This window comes from Balaenoptera acutorostrata, chromosome 20, assembly GCF_949987535.1.
Source record: "Balaenoptera acutorostrata chromosome 20, mBalAcu1.1, whole genome shotgun sequence".
NCBI classification, from domain to species: Eukaryota; Metazoa; Chordata; class Mammalia; order Artiodactyla; family Balaenopteridae; genus Balaenoptera; species Balaenoptera acutorostrata.
In genome coordinates this window covers 45,576,627-45,600,711 of record NC_080083.1, presented here as the reverse complement: position 1 = coordinate 45,600,711, position 24,085 = coordinate 45,576,627, and the positions used below count along the sequence as shown (strand labels likewise).

At 42.6% G+C, this 24,085-nt stretch overlaps 1 long non-coding RNA gene across 2 annotated transcripts; it reads right to left on the bottom strand.

Moving 5' to 3' along the window:
• Positions 1-1,427: 1,427 nt before the first annotated feature.
• LOC130705959 (uncharacterized) lies at positions 1,428-23,939 on the bottom strand. Of its 2 annotated transcripts, none has more exons than XR_009006364.1 (3): positions 23,810-23,939; positions 22,842-22,956; positions 1,428-2,268 (listed from the first exon to the last, which is right to left on the bottom strand). It is a non-coding gene; the product is annotated as an uncharacterized LOC130705959 (long non-coding RNA). The 2 variants fall into 2 exon arrangements; XR_009006365.1 differs by lacking the exon at positions 1,428-2,268 and adding an exon at positions 19,018-19,116.
• Between the last annotated feature and the right edge of the window lie 146 nt (positions 23,940-24,085).

Sequence of the window (24,085 nt, the reverse complement as noted above, 5' to 3'; positions counted from 1 at the left end):
ACTCTCCCCAGTACTAGGGTTGCCAGATAAAGTACAGGACGCCTAGTTAAATTTGATTTCCAGATAAACAACAAATTTTTTTAAATAAATTGTTTATTAGTATAAACATGTTTCAAATATTTCATGGGACCTGCTAATACTAAAATATGCAATATTTGGGGGGGATACTTACACTAAAAACTATTCATTGTTTATCTGAAATTCAAATTTAATTGAAGATTCTGTATTTTTGTTTGCTAAATCTGGCAACTCCACCAAGTAGTCTTTCAGATTTTGAAGATGGCAGACAATGGTTTTTGATTTTATTAAAGGGAATTTTAAAGTAGCTTTGTGTATTTACAAAAATCTTTCTCTTGAGAGTCACTGGCATTCTCTCATGTTTAGTTTTTTAGGTTATGAAACCCCTAAAAGGATTCTCTGACTCTCTTCTTCTAATTTTCATACTCCCCAGGGTATTAACTTTAGTGGAAAACAGCATAGGTTGATATCAACCAGCTCCATAAAAATCAACTTGTCTCTTCAAATATTTCAAATACCTTAAATAGTTTTTCTGAGATTAAATACCCATGTTCAAAATAGGGTGGCGATTGTGCCATATTTTATAAGAGAAATTGCTTTGAGAGTGATGTTGGCAAGATTATGCGGAATAGCAGCCAAATGCTGATCTACCGCACTGGGAAACCAATGATGGTTTTTTATTTCTTTCTCTCACCACTGTTACTATCTTAATATCCTTTTAGCATTTCCACTCACCTGCAAATGATGCAGGCAGACATTATAGACCTGATTCTGCCACTTTGGGAGAGATCAAAGCTTAACCATTTTAATGCGGGTGGGGAAAACACCACTGTGAAGAATAAATATTCAGAGTTTTAATCAAGGAATATCCCAAGAGAATCACATTTTACTACAACCCAGGAAAGGGAAATCTTTTCCATAATTATTAATAATTTGGTTCTTTAGAAAAGTCATCTCCTCTTCACTTGTTTATTAAACATTTACTTAGTGCCTAGAGCAATTCATTGTGTGTGTGTGTATAAGCTTTGACTGAAATATAATTTTCATACGATGAAAATGGAGAAATCTTAAATGTTCAGGTCAATGCATATTGACAATTGTAACCACTGTGTAACTACTAGTCAAAACAAGATATAGAATATTTTCATCACCCCAGAAAGTTTCCTCATGGCCTTTTCAGTCAATCCCCACTCCTGCCCCCACTTCACCGGAGCAACCCAACTACTTTCTGATTTCTGTCACTGTAGATTTGTTTTGCCTGTTCCTGTACTTCATGTCCATGGAATCTTTTAGTATGTGTTGTGTGTGGGGGGGGGGTGTATGTGTGTGTACGTGTGTGGCTTTATACAACATGATTTTTTTTTTTTGTTTTTAAAATTTATTTTATTTGTTTTTATTTTTGGCTGCGTTGGGTCTTCGTTGCTGCATGTGGGCTTTCTCTAGTTGCAGCGAGCGGGGGCTACTGTTCGTTGCGGTGCGTGGGCTTCTCATTGCAGTGGCTTCTCTTGTTGCAGAGCACGGGCTCTAGGCACGCAGGCTTCAGTAGTTGTGGCTCGTGGGCTCTAGAGCACAGGCTCAGTAGTTGTGGTGCACGGGCTTAGTTGCTCCACGGCATGTGGGATCTTCCCAGACCAGGGCTTGAACCCGTGTCCCCTGCATTGGCAGGTGGATTCTTAACCACTGTGCTACCAGGGAAGCCCCAACATAATGTTTTTGATCTACACATGTTGTGTGTATCAGTACTCCATTCCTTTATATTGCTGAGTAGTATGGTAAGACTATACTGTAATTTATTTATTCCTTCTCTTATTGATAGACATTCGTATTATTTCCAGTTTGGGGCTACTATAACTAAGGCTACCTATGAGTGTTCTTGTTCAATTTTATACAAATATGTCTTCATTTCTCTTGGCTACACACTTAAGAATGGAATTGCTGTGTCACGGGTTAAATATATATTTAATTTTATAAGAAATAGCCAAACAATTCTCCAACATGGTGGTACCTTTTTACACTCCCACCAGCACTATATGAGGGTTCCAGTTTTTCCGCATCTTCACCAACATTTGGTGTTGTCTTTTTTTAGCCCTTCTAGTGGAGGTAAAATGGCATCTCCTTATGGTTTTAATTTGCATCTTCCTGATGATTACTGATGTTGAGCATTGTCACAGGTTGAATTCCCTTGGAAGCAGACTCACTGGGAGATTAGTTGGCAGGAGGTTTTTTAGGGAGTGCACTTGGGCTCAACATCTGTGGAAGAGAAGAGACAGAGCATGATTGAGCAAGGGAAGAAGTTGAGCTATTATACAATGTAGTGTCAGAGGCCTCAGCTGACCTTACGGAAAGCGCTGAAACTGGGATGAACCGTCAAAAATGTTCTGAGTTTGGACAAGTGGCTGGGCTTTTGTACCCCCATGTTGATTAGTCACTGGATGTAGGCCACTTCGAGAAGAGGCTCTTGTTTATTAAACATTTACTTAGTGCCTGGAGCAATTCATTGTGTGTGTATGTGTGTATAAGCTTTGACCTTGGGCAAGTCAGGGCTCTTCAGCAGAGGCAATCACTGAAGTGGACTGATTGAAAGCTGTCTGCTGGCAGCCTTTCCAACAGCTGAGGAGTAAGTCCTTCATTCCAAAAGGAGAATCAGAGTGGCACATCATAGCATTTACTACAAGCACTTTTCATGGCTTATTGGCCATTTATATCTCTTTATTTGTGAGGCATCTTTTCAAGTCTTTCACCCATTTTTTTTTTTTTACAAATTGACTTTTTTTTTTTTTTTAATTTTAATTATTTATTTATTTTTGGCTGCGTTGGGTCTTCGTTTCTGTGCGAGGGCTTTCTCCAGTTGCGGCAAGCGGGGGCCACTCTTCATCGCGGTGCGCAGGCCTCTCACTATCGCGGCCTCTCTTGTTGCGGAGCACAGGCTCCAGACGCGCAGGCTCAGTAGTTGTGGCTCACGGGCCCAGTTGCTCCGCGGCATGTGGGATCCTCCCAGACCAGGGCTCGAACCCGTGTCCCCTGCATTGGCAGGCAGATTCTCAACCACTGCGCCGCCAGGGAAGCCCCTCACCCATTTTTTAATAGGGTAGCTCAACTTTTTGTTGTTAATTTATAGGCACTCCTTAAATTATCTGGATATGAATCCTTGGTCATGTATATGTAAAATGAAAACTGTTTTCCCAGTCTGTCATTTGTCTACTCATTTTCTTTGTGATGTCTTTTTTTTTTTTTTTTTTGGCTGCGTTGGGTCTTTACTGCTGCGCCCGGGCTGTCTCTAGTTGCGGCGAGTGGGGGCTACTCTTCATTGTGGTGCGCGGCCTTCTCATTGCGGTGGCTTCTCTTGTTGTGGAGCACAGCTTTAGGGTGCGCGGGCTTCAGTAGTTGTGGCTCGCGGGCTCTAGAGCACAGGCTAAGTAGTTGTGGTGCACAGGCTTAGTTGCTCCGCGACATGTGGGATCTTCCCAGACCAGGGATTGAAGCCGTGTCCCCTGCATTGGCAGGCAGACTCTTAACCACTGTGCCACCAGGGAAGTCCCAGTGATGTCTTGTGATGAGTAAATATTTATAATTTTGATGAAGTCCAAGTTTTCAATTTTTTCTTTTATGGCTAGTGCTTTTTGTGTCCTGCTGAGAAATCTTTGCCTCCTTCAAGGTCACAAAGATACTCTTCTGTACTTTATCTAGAAGCTGTATGGTTCTTGTGCTACTCACTTTAAAAAATAAGGTTTGGGGCTTCCCTGGTGGCGCAGTGGTTGAGAATCTGCTTGCTAATGCAGGGCACACGGGTTCGAGCCCTGGTCTGGGAGGATCCCACATGCCGCGGAGCAAGTGGGCCCATGAGCCACAACTGCTGAGCCTGCGCTTCTGGAGCCTGTGCTCCGCAACAAGAGAGGCCGCGATAGTGAGAGGCCCGCGCACCGCGATGAAGAGTGGCCCCCGCTTGCCGCAACTAGAGAAAGCCCTAGCACAGAAACGAAGACCCAACATAGTAATCAATCAATAAAATAAATAAATCTTTAAAAAAAAAAAAAAATAAGGTTTAAGGTAAGGAGGTTTCTGATTATAAAAGTATTACTTGATCAATGTAGGGAATTCAGAAAATTTAGATGAGCATTAAGAAAATAAAAATAATCAGTAATTCTAAACATATCACTGTTAATAATTAGTATACTGACCTCCTGTCTTTTTTGATGATACATAACACATACACACACACACACACACACCATGTTGGGATCATGACCTATTTCACTTAATATATTATTCAGGTATTCATGTTATTAAATATTCAATGTCAATGGCTATAGATATACGCTAACTTATTTAACTTAAACTAGTTAATTTATTTAACTAATTTCCTATTCTTGGATATTCAGAGTGTGTCTAATTATGTTTACTGTTTTAAATATAACCCCTATAAAACCAAGCTGACGGGTAGCCCAAGCTAAGATTTTACAGAAACATCATTCCAGCACTTAAAAATAAAAGAAAGAATCAAGGAAAAACAGGAGGAGAATGAGAATAAAGAAAAGAAAAAGAAAAGTAAATCTTTACTTTCTCAACATAAAACCAAAGGGAGGGGCTTCCCTGGTGGTGCAGTGGTTGAGAATCTGCCTGCCAATGCAGGGGATAAGGGTTCGAGCCCTGGTCCGGGAAGATCCCACATGCCGCGGAGCAACTAAGCCCATGTGCCACAACTACCGAGTCCGTGCGCCACAACTACTGACCCTGTGTGCCACAACTACTGAAGCCCGTGTGCCTAGAGCCCATGCTCCGCAACAAGAGAAGCCACCACAATGAGAAGCCTGCGCACGACAATGAAGAGTAGCCCCCACTCGCTGTAACTAGAGAAAGCCCTCACGCAGCAACGAAGACCCAATGCAGCTAAAAATAAATAAATTAAATAATTAATTAAAAAAAAAAACAAAGGGAGATTCCATTAATAAGACATAGCAAAGCTTCTCAAAATCCTCTCTTCTCCCTCTTAATACTTCATGCAGAGGACAGTTGTTTGAAACTTCCTCCCAACTAGCTCTGCTTTTCCTGGTTTCTCCATTCCCTTCCTTCCTTCTCCCATCATCTCTTTGGTCCCTGACCCCAAACAGTCTGATAAAATTCTTCCCACTTTCCTATAAATATTTGCCTTTTTCAATGTAAATTAAATTGAAGCTCTATTGCATTTTCTCCAAGACCCAATACCCTCATTTTACCAATTGAGCAGCAAAACATTCTTTTTGCCTTGTGGGAGAGAGGAAGGTTGTGAAAATTCATACTTACCATATTTTTTTCTGTCATATAAAGGAGTGGTCCCCAACCTTATTGGCACCAGGGACCGGTTTCGTGGAAGACAATTTTTCCACGGAGAAGGGGGGTGGGGATGGTTCAGGCAATAATGCAGGCGATGGTTCACGCAGTAATGCAAGTGATGGGGAACGGCAGATGAAGTTTTGCTCACCTGCCGCTCATCTCCTGCTGTGCAGCTCGGTTCCTAATAGGCCACGGACCGTGGCCCCAGCGTTGGGGACCCCTGATATAAAGAACTTATATGAACAAAGTTATAGATATAGATATACAATACCTTTTTCCTCCTACATGTGATTATTTCCTTAGGCTCAATATCTAGAAGTAAAATCAGGGATCAAAGAGAGTGAACAGTATTTTTTATAATATCTACTTTCTCTTCTGCAAATATAATCCCTCCAGTTATGTACTCTTTTTTTTTTTGTTTTGTTTTTTTTGTTTTTTTTGTTTTTTTTGTTTTTTTTAAATTTATTTATTTTCGGCTTCGTTGGGTCTTTGTTGCTGCATGCAGGCTTCGTCTAGTTGTGGCAAGCGGGGGCTACTCTTCGTTGCAGTGTGCAGGCTTCTCATGGCGGAGGCTTCTCTCGTAGAGCACGGGCTCTAGGCGTGCGGGCTTCAGTAATTGTGGCGCACGGGCTTAGTTGCTCCACAGCATGTGGGATCTTCCCAGACCAGGGCTCGAACCCATGTCCCCTGCATTGGCAGGCGGATTCTTAACCACTGCGCCACCAGGGAAGTCCATCTTTTTTTGTTTTTTAAACATGCCACATTTTAATTTGTTTATTTATTTTTGGTTGCATTGTGTCTTCGTTGCTGCGTGCAGGCTTTCTCTAGTTGCAGCGAGCGGGGGCTACTCTTCCTTGCAGTGCGTGGGCTTCTCATCGCGGTGGCTTCTCTTGTGGAGCACGAGCTCTAGGCGTGAGGACTTCAGTAGCTCTAGGCTACTCTAGGGCACGAGGGCTTCGGTAGCAGGCTCAGTAGTTATGGCTTGCAGGCTCTAGAGCACAGACTCAGTAGTTGTGGCTCACAGGCTTTGTTGCTCAGCGGCATGTGGGATCTTCCCGGACTAGGGATCGAACCCGTGTCCCCTGCATTGGCAGGCAGATTCTTAACCACTGTGCCACGAGGAAGTCCCAACATGAACATTTTTAAGGCTCTTAAAAATGTTGCCAAACTGATCTCCAGAAATGTACAAATTTACATTCTTTTGAGCAAAATATGAGAATATCTGCTTCCACAACCTCCAGCATCATGTTATTAGCTTTGTTTTCTTTTAATCTTTGTCAGTTTGGTAGGCGAAAGTGGTATCCCGTTGCTCTTTATTTGCATTTCTTTGATTCCTAGTTAGGAAGAACTTTTTTTTTAACATTGGCCACTTTTATTGCTTTGGTGAATTGCTATGCACTTTATACTATGTATTCTTTTTTTTTTTTTTTTTAAAGATTTATTTATTGATTGATTGATTGATTGTTATGTTGGGTCTTCATTTCTGTGCTAGGGCTTTCTCTAGTTGCGGCAAGTGGGGGCCACTCTTCATCGCGGTGCGCGGGCCTCTCACCATCGTGGCCTCTCCTGTTGTGGAGCACAGGCTCCAGACGCGCAGACTCAGTAGTTGTGGCTCACGGGCCCAGCTGCTCCGCGGCATGTGGGATCTTCCCAGACCAGGGCTCGAACCCGTGTCCCCTGCATTGGCAGGCAGATTCTCAACCACTGCGCCACCAGGGAAGCCAATACTATGTATTCTTTCACTTACCTCCTCAAGTACCACATGAAGCACATGGTATTATTCTCATTTTGGAAAACTGAGAAATGCATGAATTAATTGACTTGCCTGGGATCTCAGTGGCTAGTAACAGGCAGAGCCAGTGCAAGAACCCAGGTTAACCTGACACAGGACAGGCACTCTTTCCACCTCAACGCTCAGTCTTCCCGTGATCTTTTTCCATAAACTCCAGGGCTGATGTAATTTAACCTAAAGAATGGCTGGAACAAGACAAGTCTAGAGCTTGAGCTCCCATTTAGTTCTTCCCTAACAGGTGGTGCATAAATTGGCCCACTCAAGAGCAGATGAGGGGACTTCCCAGGTGGCACAGTGGTTAAGACTCCACACTCCCAATGCAGGGGGCCCGGGTTCAATCCCTGGCCAGGGAACTAGATCCCGCATGCATGCCGCAACTAAGAGTTCGCCTGCCGCAACTAAGGAGCCTGCGAGCTGCAACTAAGGAGCCTGCCAGCTGCAACTAAGACCCGGCACAACCAAATAATAAATAAATTAATTAATTTTAAAAAAAGAGTAGATGAGTTTCCATCACCTGTTTCATTTAAATATTGAGAACTGTGCATAGCAGCAATATTCACAATAGCCAAAACACGGAAACAACCTAAATGTCCAGCGACAGATGAATGGATAAAGAAGATGTGGTGCATATATACAATGGAATACTACTCAGCCATAAAAAAGAACAAAATAATAACATTTGCAGTAACATGGATGCAACGACAGATTATCATACTAAGTGAAGTAAGTCAGAAAGAGAACGACAAATACCATATGATATCACTCTCATGTGAAATCTAAAATATGGCACAAATGAACCTATCTACAAAACAGACATAGAGATCAGATTTATGGTTGCCAGGGGGTGGGGGGAAGGAGAGGGATGGACTGGGAATTTGGCGTTGGTAGATGCAAACTATTACACTTAGAATGGATAAACACCAAGGTCCTACTGTAGAGCACAGGGAACTATACACAATCTCCTGTGATAAACCATAATGGAAAAGAATATTTAAAAAAGAATGTGTATAGGGCTTCCCTGGTGGCGCAGTGGTTGAGAATCTGCCTGCCAATGCAGGGGACACGGGTTCGAGCCCTGGTCTGGGAAGATCCCACATGCCGCGGAGCAACTGGGCCCGTGAGCCACAATTACTGAGCCTGCGCGTCTGGAGCCTGTGTTCCGCAACAAGAGAGGCCGCGATGGTGAGAGGCCCGCGCACAGCGATGAAGAGTGGTCCCCACTTGCCGTAACTAGAGAAAGCCCTCGCACAGAAACGAAGACTCAACACAGTCATAAATAAATAAATAAATAAATAAATAAATAAATAAAGAATGTGTATATGTGTAAAACTGAGTCACTTTGCTGTACAGCAGAGATTGCCACAACATTGTAAATCAACTATACTGCAATAAAAAAGTAAAAATAAATAAAAAATAAAAATAAAAATAAATGAATATTGAGAACTGTGAAAAGACATTATTTTCTCTTGATGGTCATCAGACTCTCCCACCTTTTCAACAGGGCCACCCAAATCTGTCTCTAGAATCTCTCAGTGCCTTAATTTCTTCATTTGTAAAATTAGGTGTTGGACTAGATAAACTTTTAATTTCTTTCTAGTTCTTAAATTATATTTTTCTAATTTTCTGTGGGAAAAGTATGCTTCCATCCATCAGCTGTGGCTAATAAAGGCTGCATCTGACAGTTTGTGAAGTTTAGGAAATTCCTTTTAAGAATGCTTTTTTCCTTTTTGACCTGCTTTTCTGTCCTTCTCACTATCCTGTCCCCTTGATATGTTGCCTTATTTTCCAAAGGATCTCTATGTCTCTCTTCTCTGTCTCTGTCTCTCCCTGCCTGGATTTGGATATTTCCCCCCCAGTTTTGTTTCCATGGTCACACTCTGTATGTTTCTACTTTTACCCTAGACTCTTTTTCTCTAGACCCTTTACCATTCTCTTTGCATCTATTTTCTGTGTTCATCTCTGTAGAAGTTACAAGATAGCCATAAAGTCTGGAAACATAGAAAACAGTTTATATTTTTACAGATTGAACCCCCTTGATTACTTCTTCTGGGGTATGTATGTTTATTCAGTGAAAATGAAAATCAAAGATAAATTATACGAGACAAGGTATCACAGACTCATTTGCAAGGAATGGTAGAAACTGCATTAGCACTGCATGTACTGTGGGTTGTTGGCCCATCGCATAGAACTAGGCACCCCTAGTGAGGAACATATCGTGTAACGTTACTGAACATAGCATGTTTCGTATTGTAATATTCATAAATCTTTTAAGTATATTCACCCACGTTTCCAGATTTATGGCCACTTGTAGTTCATTAGTGAATTTTTTTTCTTGCCTTTCCTTTCTCTTTGTGTTATCCATATTTCTTCATAAGTATGCTCTTCATTAGAACTGGCCCCTGTTTTAATGACTTAGCTTTGAAATAGAACAAAATGCTTAAGTGGAGTCTATTGAGAAACAGAAGTTGTAGAACAGTTGAGTTTTATTTTGGCCCTTCTATGTTTCTATCCACAGCCAGAATTTCTGTCCCAATTAAGAAGAGGAAGTTACTCAAGAGAGGCCCCTTAGCAACACTCAGCACCCATTTAATAAAACAGCACATCAACCATGGCATTTTTACTTTACTGGAACAATCTGTGAAATTATTAAAAACAATAAAAAATATCCCTATTGAGTATTATTTCCTGAGGTCTTTATTTTTTATTTTAGTTTATTTTTTAATAAATATTTATTTATTTTATTTATTTTTGGCTGCATTGGGTCTTTGTTGCTGCACGCAGGCTTTTCTCTAGTTGCGGCGAGTGGGGGCTACTCTTCCTTGTGGTGCACGGGCTTATTGCTGTGGCTTCTCTTGTTGTGGAGCATGGGCTCTAGGCACACAAGCTTCAGTAGTTGTGGCTCATGGGCTCTAGAGTGCAGGCTCAGCAGTTGTGGCCCACAGGCTTAGGTGCTCCGTGGCATGTGGGATCTTCCCGGACCAGCGCTTGAATCCATGTCTCCTGCATTGGCAGGCAGATTTTTAACCACTGCACCACTAGGGAAGCCCTTCCTGAGGCCTTTAAATGTTTATCTATTATTCCTTTCTTTCCTTATTTTGCAATATCATTGAGAGACAAGAACTTATTATTCCCACAGCACAAATGAGAAATGTGAATTTCCAAAGTTCTCATTAAGTTGGACCAGATCTGAAGCCAGAGACTGGGTCTCTCTGCTGACTGAGTCTCTTGGCCAGGCCTTTTTATCCTACAAGAAGCTGTCTAGTTAATGTAGAAGATGTGGCTTGCTTATTCATTGCTCTTGGAAAATGAACCTCTTTTTCTGTTCCTCCCTGAAAGAAAGAAAGAAAGAAAGAAAGAAAGAAAGAAAGAAAGAAAGGAAGGAAGGAAGGAAGGAGGGGCAGGGAGAAAGGAAGAAAGAAAGAGGAGTTCCCTGGCAGTCCAGTGGTTAGGACTCGGCGCTTTCACTGCCAGGGCCTGGGTTCGATCCCTGGTCAGGGAACTAAGATCCTGTCAGCTGCACTGCAGAAAAAAAAAAAAAAAAAAAAAGGAAAGAAAGAAAGGAAGGGAAAGGAAAGGAAAGGAAGAAAGAAAGAGAAAGAAAGAAAGGAGGGAGGGAGAAAGGAAGGAATAAAGAAAGGAAGGAAGAAAAGAAAGGATCCATAGCAGCCTGCCATCATCTGGAATGGCTCAGGTGATAGCCAGCCACTAAGAGGCAGGGAAATTGTTGTGGTCACTGGTGATTTCAGTGATTTTTCCCACCACCAGCTGTCATCACAATTTCCAGAAAAGCTGCCAAGAAAAAGTAGGAATTAGCATTTCACAGGTCCCCCTCCCCCCACCATTATGGATCTTGGAACTTTTCCTGACTACTCTTTGCCCTCATACCTTCCTTCCCACACCAATCCAGATAAACAGGCAAGGTATTTGACCTCACCTGCATTTGAAGACCTCAGTACTTGAGAAGTTACTGCCCTTCTGTCAGAAATCTTTACTGAGACTGAGTTATGATTTCTTTCCCTAACCGGGATCGTTTCCTTAAAATTAAAACACCCAGGGGGCTTCCCTGGTGGCGCAGTGGTTGAGAATCTGCCTGCCAATGCAGGGGACACGGGTTCGAGCCCTGGTCTGGGAGGATCCCACATGCCGTGGAGCGACTAAGCCCGTGAGCCACAGCTGCTGAGCCTGCGCGTCTGGAGCCTGTGCTCCGCAACGGGAGAGGCCACGATAGTGAGAGGCCCGCGCACCGCGATGAAGAGTGGCCCCCACTTGCCGCAACTGGAGAAAGCCCTCACACAGAAACGAAGACCCAACACAGCCATAAATAAATAAATAAATAAATAAAATTTAAAAAAAAAAAAAAAAAAAAAAAAAAAAACACCCAGGGATATGCACTTTATCCATACTTTCCCTTTTCCCTTTCTCCTCTTGCTCTCCCCCACTCCAAACAACGCAGTCAAGGTTCTAACTATTAAGACACTTATCACACTGTAGGTAACTGGTAATTGAAGTGCTTATCTTCACTCTAGAGCTTGTGACTTATTCATGTTGCACCCTTACACAGCACAGTGTCTGGCCCATTGTTGGGACTCAATGAATGTTGGTTGAATAGAACTTGCCTAAATTGGCCTCAGGCACCTCCTGAATTTCACAGTGTGCTGAGCTCTAGGGAAAATTGGACTGACTAAGCCAACTGCTCCCTTCCTGTCTGGGGAGACCCACCCAGAGACCAGAACAGGAGGCCGCACCTCTGCAGAGGGAGAGAGAGGGCTTGACTGATGTCCCCCTCTGCCTGTGATCCCACCCCACACTTTTTCCTCTGTAAATACAGCCATCCTGAAACTTGTTTTTTCCAGACACATTTGTGGGGCAGAGCTACTAATAGAACATGCTGTGGGCTAGATAGGGGTCAGGGTAGAGACCATAGCCTGAATTATATCATAGGAAGCACTAAGAAAGTTAGGTTAGAATTTGATAAGAACCTAAGTAGACTAATCTCTGAAGAGAGACATCTGTCTGTAGGGGTTAAGAGTGTGATCTCTAGAGACCTGCTATCTCGGTTCAAATAGTATTTGTGCAGTTTTTAAACTGTGTGACCTTGGACAAGCTACTTAACCTCTCTGTACCTCAATTTCCTCACCCATGAAGTAGGGATAATAATAGTACCTGCGTGACAAGGTTGTTAAAAGAATTAAATCAGTTAATACATGTTCGTGCTCAATATTATTATTACTAAAGAGGATGGCTTTGGATGGCAGCAGGTTTAATATGCTGAGGTTTGTATGTGCAAATGCAGGGATGGGGATAGTTAATCATTAGGGTCTGGAGACAGTGGAATTACTTTGTGCAAATGAATGAGAAGAATTTGGAGTTCAGGGTGGGGTAGAAATCAGAGGAGAGAGTAAGGAGAAGAAATGAGGGAGAAGGGAAAAATTAAAAGCCATTTCAAATTTCCAATAGTATAACAGCAAGATATCTTTTTTTTTTTTTTTTTTTAAAGGATTTTCTTATTTATTTATTTATTTATTTATTTATTTATTTTTGGCTGTGTTGGGTCTTCGGTTCGTGCGAGGGCTTTCTCCAGTTGCGGCAAGCGGGGGCCACTCTTCATCGCGGTGCGGGGACCGCTCTTCATCGCGGTGCGCGGGCCTTTCTCTATCGCGGCCCCTCCCGTCGCGGGGCACAGGCTCCAGACGCGCAGGCTCAGCAATTGTGGCCCACGGGCCCAGCTGCTCCGCGGCATGTGGGATCTTCCCAGACCAGGGCTCGAACCCGTGTCCCCTGCATTAGCAGGCAGATTCTCAACCACTGCGCCACCAGGGAAGCCCAAGATATCTTTTAAGAACAGGTATATTTAATTTGAAATTATTTATGTTGCTGAGCTCTAAACCACCACTAAAGTAAAATGGTACAACTTGGAGAGCAGTTTGGCACTATCAAAATAAAAAGGTACATAACTTTTGATCCTTCAATTCTATTTCCAGGAATTTATCCTACCTTGGTACTTGCAAACAGACTCATGGCCTCTTTGTAATGCCAAAATTTTGGGAACCACCTAAGTGTCCATCAGCATAGTCTATCTTTGCAATGGAATACTATGTAGCCATTAAAAAGATTGAGGCAAAGTTATACATATTATTTATGGTTAATAGGCAAGCTAAAAAGAAGAGAGTTCTATTGTAGGCAGAGGGAGAGCACCAAGAGCCAACTGGAGGAGCAATGCCAAAGTCCAAGCTGGAGTCTCCATCCTAGAAGAATAGAGACATCACACCTGGAGCGGCTGGTGGGAGTAATGAGAGTTGGGAATCACAAAGCCTCTGCAGAGTCGCACGGAGGGAAGATCAACATGAGAGCAGGTGGGGAATTAGCAAGCGGGAAGGTCGTTGATGATTCCTTTAAAAGCAGCTGGTGTTTGTAGGTCCCATACAGAAATCGGTAGTTGTGTGATGCCTGGGTCTGGTTTGCTTAATGGACCAGGGACAGATCAGAGCAAGGTAGTAAAGGAGCAGGTAGATGGGGCTAAGAAAATGAGCCTGGGGAGTTGTGGATGGATAATCACAGTTATGTAGATTTTTAACTAGCTTTCCAACTGACCTCAAAGGATATTGATTTAAAAAGTTGATATTAATAAAGAGAGGGGCCTCACTGTTGTATTAGATATTTTTAAAATCAGTAGCTTAGATGATGATAGAAGCAAGATTTAAAATCATCTTAGACAGAGAAAGACAAATATCATATGACATTACTTATATGTGGAATCTAAAAAAAAAAAGATACAAGTGAACTTATTTACAAAATAGAAATAGACTCACAGATGTAGAAAACAAACTTATGGTTACTAAAGGGGAAATGGGGGACGGATAAATTGGGAATGTGGGATTAACAGATACACACTACTATATATAAAATAATAAACAACAAGGACCTACTGTATGGCACAGGGAGCTATATTCAATATCTTGTAATAACCTATAATGGAAAAGAATCTGAAAAAGAATATATATATATGTATAACTGAATCACTGCTGTACACCTGAAACATTGTAAATCAACTATCCTTCAATAAAATATAAATAAATAAATAAAGAATAAAATCATCATGACAGATTAGAACAAAGTGCCAAAAATCAACATGATGAAATTTGACAGGGATAAAGTAAAGACTCACATTTAGGTTAAAAAAAAAAAAAAAATCAATTGTACAAGGAAGGCATGGGTCTGGCTTGACAGCATTTTACGTGAAAAAGGTTTAGGACTCACCAAACCCAATGCAGTCACAGTTTCATGAAAAGACACAAGGTCAGATCAAAAGAGATAATAGTGTCACTGTGCTTTAAACTGACCAGTTCTGGGTACCTCATATTTATTTATTTGACAAATACTATAATTTATTATTTTCTTCTAATGAACACCTTTTTATTTATTTTTTTTTTTTGAGCAGAGAAAATTTTTAATTTTAGGTTTTTTTTTTAACATCTTTATTGGAGTATAATTGCTTTACAGTGGTGTGTTAGTTTCTCCTTTACAACAAAGTGAATCAGCTATACATATACATATATCCCCATATCTCCTCCCTCTTTCGTCTCCCTCCCACCCTCCCTATCCCACCCCTCTAGGTGGACACAAAGCACCGAGCTGATCTCCCTGTGCTATGCGGCTGCTTCCCGCTAGCTATCTATTTTCCATTTGGTAGCATATATAAGTCCATGCCACTCTCTCACTTCGTCCCAGCTTACCCTTCCCCCTCCCCGTGTCAAGTCCATTCTCTACATCTGCGTCTTTATTCCCGTCCTGCCCCTAGGTTCTTCATAACCATTTTTTTTTTTAAGATTCCATATATATGTGTTAGCATACAGTATTTGTTTTTCTCTTTCTGACTTACTTCACTCTGTATGACAGACTCTAGGTCCATCCACTGGGTACCTCATATTTAAAAAGATATTGATGAACCAGTGTATGCCCAGGGAGAGATCAGGTTGGAAAAGGATCCAGTAACTTACGTGAGGAATAATTTGATGGAGTTTAAAGATATTAAATATTGGGAAGAAAAGACTAAGGTGAATAAATAATTGCTATCCTCAATTAGCTGTTTTTTTTTTTTAAGTACGGGCCAACAACACGAAATTGTCAGTATCCAACCATCTTGATCTACAAAAATGTAATTTCATTTGGGTCAACCGAATAGAAGACGATGTCAACTCCTTTTGTAATGCTGCAGAGGGCAAATGAGAATCAATGGTTGAAAGAGGGAAGCAAATATTACATCAGCACAGGAAGGAATCTGTCACAATCAGATGCTCAAGAACAGAATGAGCAGCCTCACAAAGTTCTAGGTTCTGTCTCATTGAGAGAGCCCAAGCAGAGCTGGGTGACAGTCTGTTAGGAATATTTAGCATTTTCTGCATTCAAGTGGGAGACTCTCCATGATCTGGCCTGAGCATCCAACCTCTCTACAGTACAGAGACAACACACGAGACAACTGTCACTGCCACCCTGGCCATCCTGTGTTGTCTCACACTGCTGTGTCTTTGTGCATGTCAGTCCCTTGCCTAGAATTGCACATCTCCTTGCTATGTACACTGCAAATTCCTACTCATCTCTCCAGATGCAACTCAAGTGTGGCCCCACCTGAACTCTAAATGGTGTGTCATACTCTCTTTTATACCTTGTACCTTGTGCTTACTTCTACAGTGGGACTTGTTCTTTTGCAAATGTTTTGTGAACTTCTCTCTTTCCTATTAAATGTGAGCTGCTTGTGGGCCAGAAACATGTCTCTTTCATCTTCCATGTTCCCAGTGATTAGAGCAATGTCTTTGGATACTCAATAAATATTCACTAAATGAATGAGGTTGGATGTTTTGATTTTATATACATATATACATAAAATAAAAATTATTATACATATGCATTTTGAATCAAATGTTAATCAAAACTAACGTCCTTACTATGTGTGATACACATTGATATTTTCTTTTTAATAAACTTATTTATTCAGTTATTTATTTTTGGCTTCATTGGGTCTTCGTTGCTGCACGTGGGCTTTCTCTCGTTGCAGCTAGTGGGGGCTACTCTTCGTTGCGGTGCGCGGGCTTCTCATTGCGGTGGCTTCTCCTGTTGCGGAGCACAGGCTCTAGGCGCGCGGGCTTCAGTAGTTGTGGCACATGGGCTCAGTAGTTGTGGCTCGCGGGCTCTAGAGCGCTGGCTCAGTAGTTGTGGCACACGGGCTTAGTTGCTCCGCGGCATGTGGGATCTTCCTGGACCAGGGCTGGAACCCATGTCCCCTGCACTGGCAGGCGGATTCTTAACCACTGCGCCACCAGGAAAGTCCCACATTGATATTTTCTATTTTATTCATTATAAAAAATGGAAGTCATGGGGCTTCCCTGGTGGCGCAGTGGTTGAGAATCTGCCTGCCAATGCAGGGGACACGGGTTCGAGCCCTGGTCTGGGAAGATCCCACATGCCGCGGAGCAACTGGGCCCGTGAGCCACAACTACTGAGCCTGTGCGTCTGGAGCCTGTGCTCCGCAACAAGAGAGGCTGCGATAGTGAGAGGCCCGCGCACCGCAATGAAGAGTGGCCTCCACTCGCCACAACTAGAGAAAGCCCTCGCACAGAAACGAAGACCCAACACAGCTAAAAATAAATAAATAAATTTATTTTTAAAAAATGGAAGTCATGATCTAGGTTCCAAAATTAACTCGGGTTCCCAGCCTTACACCAAAACACACTGAACTACAGGGTCAACAGCAGGGATTTGAACGGAAGATATGAGAACTTGACAGAAGCTACAGGCCTTCTTGCCAGAAAGATGCATATATGGACTAAACTGACATTCAATTTCAGAGGCTTCCTGGACCCACTGAAGTCCTTCTGTACATCACAGGTTATGAGAAAGTTCCTTCTAATGCTGCAATCTTATTTTTGTGAGACGCATTAAAGTAGTCTAGGAACATTTCGGAGTTGTCCATACAGAAAGCACAAAATTGGAAGGGAGGTACGTAAAGAACAAAGAATAGAGGGAAAATTCTGAGATGGGATAGGCAGGACAGATAAATACATGTGAAAGGTAAAGGAATGGGGAACAAAATAAATCCTGGCTAAAGGTTAGGAGGAAGGGAAAGGTAAGTGCTGCTAGGCCAGGGTTTTAGGCCTGTGGAATCTGACATTCTTTCCAGACAATGGAGCTTGGGGTTCCAGCTCTGTAGCTTTCTTCTCCCCTCCCTATGGCTCACTATTCCTCCCTCCCATTTTTAGGCAGCCCTTATGGAAACTCTGAAACTCTTTTTCTCTTTTCTTCCAGATGGGAAGCTCTGGCAGAAAGAATGTTTTGGCCTGTGTGCAATGACTCCATTCTCTCTGCCAAGGGATAAAGCTAAAATCTGCTTTCTTGGAAACCAGCTCACGTCTTTAGGAAGCATGACCCTAGTTAGGGAGCAATTGGGACCTTTGCGTAAAGGGGAGATAAGAAAATAATTTTCAGCATCCGCTAGCACGGTGACACACAAGGATAGTAGGATGTGAACACCGACAAATGATTTAAAAATGGAATCTCCTGTCTCTAAGATCTAAGCTCACACAGACTACTACATTGGGCTTCTTTGAATCCTAAATAACTCTAAAGTGTTTTCAACAATCTGTCGGGAGGCAACAGGCATGCAGCTCACATTTTCACAGGACAAACAGTGAAAGGGACATGTATGAGGTCTAGAAGCATAATACAACTGACTTCCTATGGAGCCCTCAGGAACCTGGAGATTTTAAGAACTTTTGTGAGGTCCAGAAAACTCGGAACATTACTATAGTCCACAAGTAACTAGACTGAGGCAAAGAGAATGGAATTTGGGGTGGGGTTAGGTAACCTGAGTTAGTCCCTAGATAGGCCCCTGACTCACTATGTGATAATGGCTGGTCACTTCCTGGCTCAGTGTTCCAGTGCCCGTCCACCCTTTCCCCGGCCCCTTTCCCTGCCCAAGAAAAATAAAATCACAACTTTATTCTTTCTTGAGAAAGTTAAACATGATTGTTTCTATAAAGCAATCTGGAAAATAGCCGATCTCTTAGGGCAGCATTATGAGATGATTTTGTTCATTTTATAACCAATGTAACCTCCTGGGTGGTATATAAAGGCATGAAGATGGCAAACTTCTTATTTGTTGTTGGGATCCTCACATGGGCATGGAATAAATAAGTGGTCTGCTTGCCTCTTCTGCCTCTTCTGTCTTTTGGGATGACACTGTTATGTAGTAAAGGCCTCTGGAGAGAGATCTGGGAGATAACTGGGTAACACCCAACTAAGTCAGGGAATGAGTCAGGGCTCAAGGACTCGATACCAACCTCTCCCACTCCTGCCAGGAAACCTCTGGGGTGAGACAGAGATGAGAGAGGAGCCGAGGGGCGGGCCTCACAGCAGCCTGCCCTGGGGCCTCTGACTCGTGGTTTCACCCTGGTTTGCCCTGCAGCTGTAACGTGTCTGCTGACACGCAAGCCCTGACACGCTCGTCCTCCCCCTTTCCCAAACTTCTGCTCAGTCTCAGAACTGTCATACAGAGTGAAGTAAGTCAGAAGGAGAAAAACAAATATCGTATATTAACACGTATATGTTGAATCTAGAAAAATGGTACAGATGAACTGGTTTGCAGGGCAGAAATAGAGACACAGATGCAGAGAACTAACGTATGGACACCAAGGGGGAAAAGCCGGGGGGTGGGGGTGGGGTGAATCGGGAGATTGGGATTGACATGTATACACTAATATGTATAAAATGGATAACGAATAAGAACCTGCTGTACAAAAAAATTAAATTCAAAAAAAAAAAGAAAACGCAGGGCAAAATACAAAGGACTTTTTGTCAAGGAGGTGATGAGGAAGTAGAAACTAAACTTACCACCGAGGAAACCAGGATAAGAGAAGGGCAGAAGAGTGCCATGGCTAGGCTGACACAGAGAACAGGACCAAGGGCTAAGGCTGAGCAGGACCAAGAAGCACTAGCCTGGAATCCTGTAAGACTCAAGACCAAAATGGCAAAAAGTCACATTTCTTGTTTGGAGGTACTCAGTTCTCACAAATCCGTCAACACCATTCCCAGTTTGTGGCAATTCTGAGAAAGAAGTCTCACCTAGTGAAAAAACAATTTTAGGCACCTACCGTGTACCAGTCATATGTTTTCACATAGGATTTCACTTAGTGCTCACAACAGTCCTACAAAGTAAGTTTTATTGTCCCCATTTCACAGATGGGTATACTGGGCCTCAAAAGACTTAAGGAATTTGCCCATAGAGTTTGGACCTGGCCAGTTGGATTCCCCTATACCAAGCTGCCTTTGATTTGAAGTCAAATCAAATCAAAATAATGTCAAAATAGTAGACTTCTTAAGCCTTCCAGGAACAGTAAGGAGCAGACCAGGTAAGGAACAATGAATGGAGACCTCTAAATCTGTGAACGTAGGTACTTAAAAACCCTGGAATTGCTGGGTTTGCATAGGCCTCTATGCAATCTGAGATCCCAGTGAAACCTTGGTACCCTCTAGTGGAAGTTTCCTGCATTCACACAGCTTTCCTGGCTTCAACCGTGAAGAGCTGGAAAGGAAGCCCTCACCCAGCCACTGGAGAGCATTCCCAAAGAATGGCCAACTGGAAGATACATGTTTGTATGTCAGGGCCCATGGAGGGTAGAGGAAAGAATACAGACCAGAGGGAAGGTGTGCTGAGCCATTGGTTCACAAGGGTCCCCAAAGGGAGTCCTTGTTAGGCCTTTGTGCATTATTAATAGGAGCTCAATACACATCAATGGGGGCTGTAGGTTTTTAGGGCTCAAGAGAGTAATTTTTTTTTTAATGGGGGAAATTAGTGATCGGAGATGCAAAGTGACTCCCAAGCCCACAAGAAAGTCAATGTCAGCAATGGTGAGACCAGAACCCATGTCTCCTGCCTCCCAAACCAGAGTTCTTCCCATTGTATCACACTTCCCATTTTTTGGGAACCCAGCCTATGAGAACAAGCTCCCAGGCTCCTGAATCTTATGCCTACAACCCTGCAGGCATTCCTGGAGCTTCTGCCCCAAGTTCCCAGTGCCAAGATGTCAGATTTATTTCTGTCTCCCTCCTCCCGCAGAGGTAATCCCTGGGAATGGAAGTGGGTTAGAAACAGATTACTCTGATCCAGGGGCTTTGTTCTCTCCTCCCTGAACGTGGTGGGGTGGGGGAGGGCCCGGGGTGAGGGAGAGGGGAAGTCACAAATAGCATGAAATTCCCTTTTAGGATTATCACTTGATTTAGCCAGCTGGGGCGAAAGTGGAGCAAGAAGAGGGGAGGGATTAGTTCTAGACCTCGCTTGAACAGCGGGATGCATGGGCTTCTTTTCTGGCTGAGCCAGGATGAGCAATACCTCTTCCTTAACATACCTTTAGAAATAAAGAGGCTGAGGCAGGCAGCAAAGGATAAAGGAAAGAGCCTTTGTCTTCAGCAGCAGGGATGAATGGAAGGATGGATGAGACAGACGAACAGCTAGGAGAAGAAAGTCATGCAGCACAGAAATAAGGAATCACGGGCTTCCCCGGTGGCGCAGTGGTTGAGAATCTGCCTGCCAATGCAGGGGACGCGGGTTCGAGCCCTGGTCTGCGAAGATCCCACATGCTGCGGAGCAACTGGGCCCGTGAGCCACAATCACTGAGCCTGTGCTCCGCAACAAGAGAGGCCGCGATAGTGAGAGGCCAGCACACCGCGATGAAGAGTGGTCCCCGCTCTCCGCAACTGGAGAAAGCCCTCACGCAGAAACGAAGACCCAACACAGTCATAAAGAAAGAAATAAGGAATCACTTTTGGGCATGGAAACAACCTTCATTTCAATGGTTTTAACTTTAACAGAGCTGAGGACTGCTCCCTAGAGGAAAAGAGCTAACACACATAGGACTTCCTGAGGATTTCCAATTCATATCCAGGTTATGGGCTCTTTTGCTTTAGGAGCACTGCACTGGGGTGGACTCTGGGACTGCCGATGTTATCTGTGTCCAGCATGAAGAGCAGACACTTACTAGGACTCCGCTAGGCTCCATATATCCCTTCCACGGCTATCATGGGGCTTGGAAGCAGTTACCATAACTAACCAGAGTGGGAACATGTATTAACTCATTTAATGACTTAGTAACAATTCTATGAGTTAGGTACTCAATTTCCCCTTTTCTATGGTGAGGAAAAGAAGTGGAGCTAAGATGTACACTCAGGCACCACTATGTGAGAGTCATAGATAGTCAACTCTCCTAGTGACAAAGAAGCTCTGCTAACATTGTTAGCTAAAGATCAGTTGAAAACATTTCTTAGAAAGTCAGAATTCTTCGTTTCTTCTATGTCACCTTATCTTGGACAATTCACTTCACTTCCTTTGCTCTTCATGTGCTCTCTCAAGGGAGGGAAGTACAACATAAACATGTGGCAAGCCTATCACTCGCTTCAATCCAAGTATCATATTGTTTACGGTAATCAATAAACATACTGTAATCAGATTCTTCCAATTCTCCAGAAGGATCTTCCGTGTTCAAATCAACAGTGCTTCTCCTAGAATGTAGACTACCAGGCAGAATTTTAGAAGTTCCAATATTTGATATCATCTGCCACTAAGAGGGAAAAAAATCTAAATACAGTACATATCCCACTGCTCATGGGATATCCCATCTTCTTTGGATCCATTTAGAAATTTCAGTAAGACGAGTGATTCCAGGAAACCCCCGTATTTGGGGAAACAGGAAATCAACTTTGCCCTCTGCCTCATCATATTTTATCTGGGATTCTACTGATCCACTTATTTTTTTTCCCCCATGATCACTTATTGAATAAATATTTGAGTGTCTACTATGTGCAAGACTGTTTTTTGCAAGGTTAAGCCCCTAACCACCTTATTCCTTCCTCTAATTACACAATAAGTTTCCTTCTCTTGCTCTCCCTTTGCTTTTTCTGAAATGTGAACTACTTGGGTTGTAGGATTACGAAATATCCTTTTCGTGTTAACTTCCCCAGGCAGACAACTCCCAATTTTCCATGCAGTTAATGAGATAGGAAGATAATACGAATTTTCCAAAACAGCAGCTAATAAAACCCACTTATAATTCATCTCAGAATGAATTAAACAAGATTGACTTCCCTTATTATTTCATCCAGGTTGATATGGAACAAGTTTGCATTCCCTGAGAAACTGACCAGAAGGCAGGCAGAGATGATCTGGGATGTGTTGGCTACCATGTGAGGCAAACATAAAACTCAACAGTGAAGTAGATAATCCCAGAAAGACTATATCAATGTTCTGTATTAATAACCACTCATCATGGATTGGGGTTTCCCCACTTTGTCAGGAAAACCAGTTAAAAAAAAAAAGTTCATGTTTTATTTTCTGGGGCATACAGTAGATTGACAGGACTCTGTTAAGAAATAATTAGATACATCTTGGGACTTCCCTGGTGGTCCAGCAGTGAAGATTTCGCACTTGCAATGCAAAGGGCACGGGGTTCAATCCCCGGTTGGGGAACTAAGATCTCACATGCCACACAGGGTGGCCAAGAAAATGTTAAAAAAAGTAAAAATTAAAAAAAAGAGAAATAATTAGATACACCTCATTTAAATGCTTAATATATATTCTTTAATTATCACATACGTATAATACCTAATTTCATGTCACTATTAATGTATCATGCTATAGGTTCTATGCTGTGGCTAGGACTTGTGGGGGAATTCTTACCCTTGAAGAATATACAGGGACTTCCCTGGCAGTCCAGTGGTTAAGATTCTGTGCCCCCACTACAGGGGGTGCAGGTTCAATCCTCGGTTGGGGAATTAAGATCCCACATGATGCCCTGCGCAGCCAAAAAAAAAAAGGAAAAAAAAAATCAATGTGTGTGTTATGTGTGTATATATATATGTATATATGTATATATACATATACACAGTATGGTTAAAAAGTCAAGATTTAAGATATGAGATCCCCAAACTCAAAAGTAATCTCTCTTTCCTTTGATAGTCCTTAGCATTTTACTTGGACCTTTGTAGCAATTCTATTTCAACCCTGTACAGCCCATAGCTCCCAACTCACTGCAAAATACCATAGGTAAATGCTCAATAAACGTTAATTGACAGAATGAGAAAAAACCCAAGGGTAAGTATGAAAAGTGTTTGTCATTCAACGATGACTACAGCACCGGATTTTCCAGGATGACCCCAACAACATGAATCCTTTAACCACTTAGTGTGAAGCAATACAGCGTAGTAGTCAGTGCATGGGTTCTGGAGTTTGCTTGAATTTGAATCCCAGTTCTGCCAGTTATTAGCCGTGTGACCTTAAATAAATTACGTACTTAATTTCTATGCAACATCGTATGTAAAAGGAGCATATTGCTCGTTTGTGGTGAAGACTGAGTTAATATGTGTAAAAAGTTTAGAAAGATGCCTAGCACCCGGTAAACAATTTCTAAGTATAAGCTATTTTTTGTTAATAAAAATATTATTGTGCCTCATATTATTATGCCTCTGTCCCAAAATGGCAAACAGATAAATGCTTTTGTCAGTCCACGTGTTTTTTGCTTCAATAAACATAGTAGTCATTAATTTCCTTAATTTGCTAGTAAGAAAGAATATTCTTCATACGGTACAGATTGGGAACACTAGAGCTCCGGATTAAGGTTACCCCGAATATCGAGGTCGGATACAGACCGAGAATCTAGTCATTTTTGCCCTTTCTAGGATCCAAGAAGGCACTGAAGAAAAATAGTCATTTCAGAAGGGAAACATCTTTTCGTTCACAAGGTGCAGCACTGTCCCAGTCTTTCTCGAATGCAGTAACTCCTGGCAGCCAGGAAGACCGGCGCGCAGGCGCAGCTTCGGCTGCACGCTCTCGGCCTGGCGCGTGACAACCGTGCTTCCACCCTACCCCCAACGCTGTTTTACTGCGCATGTGCGGCCCAACTCCTCTACCACCACCACCACCAC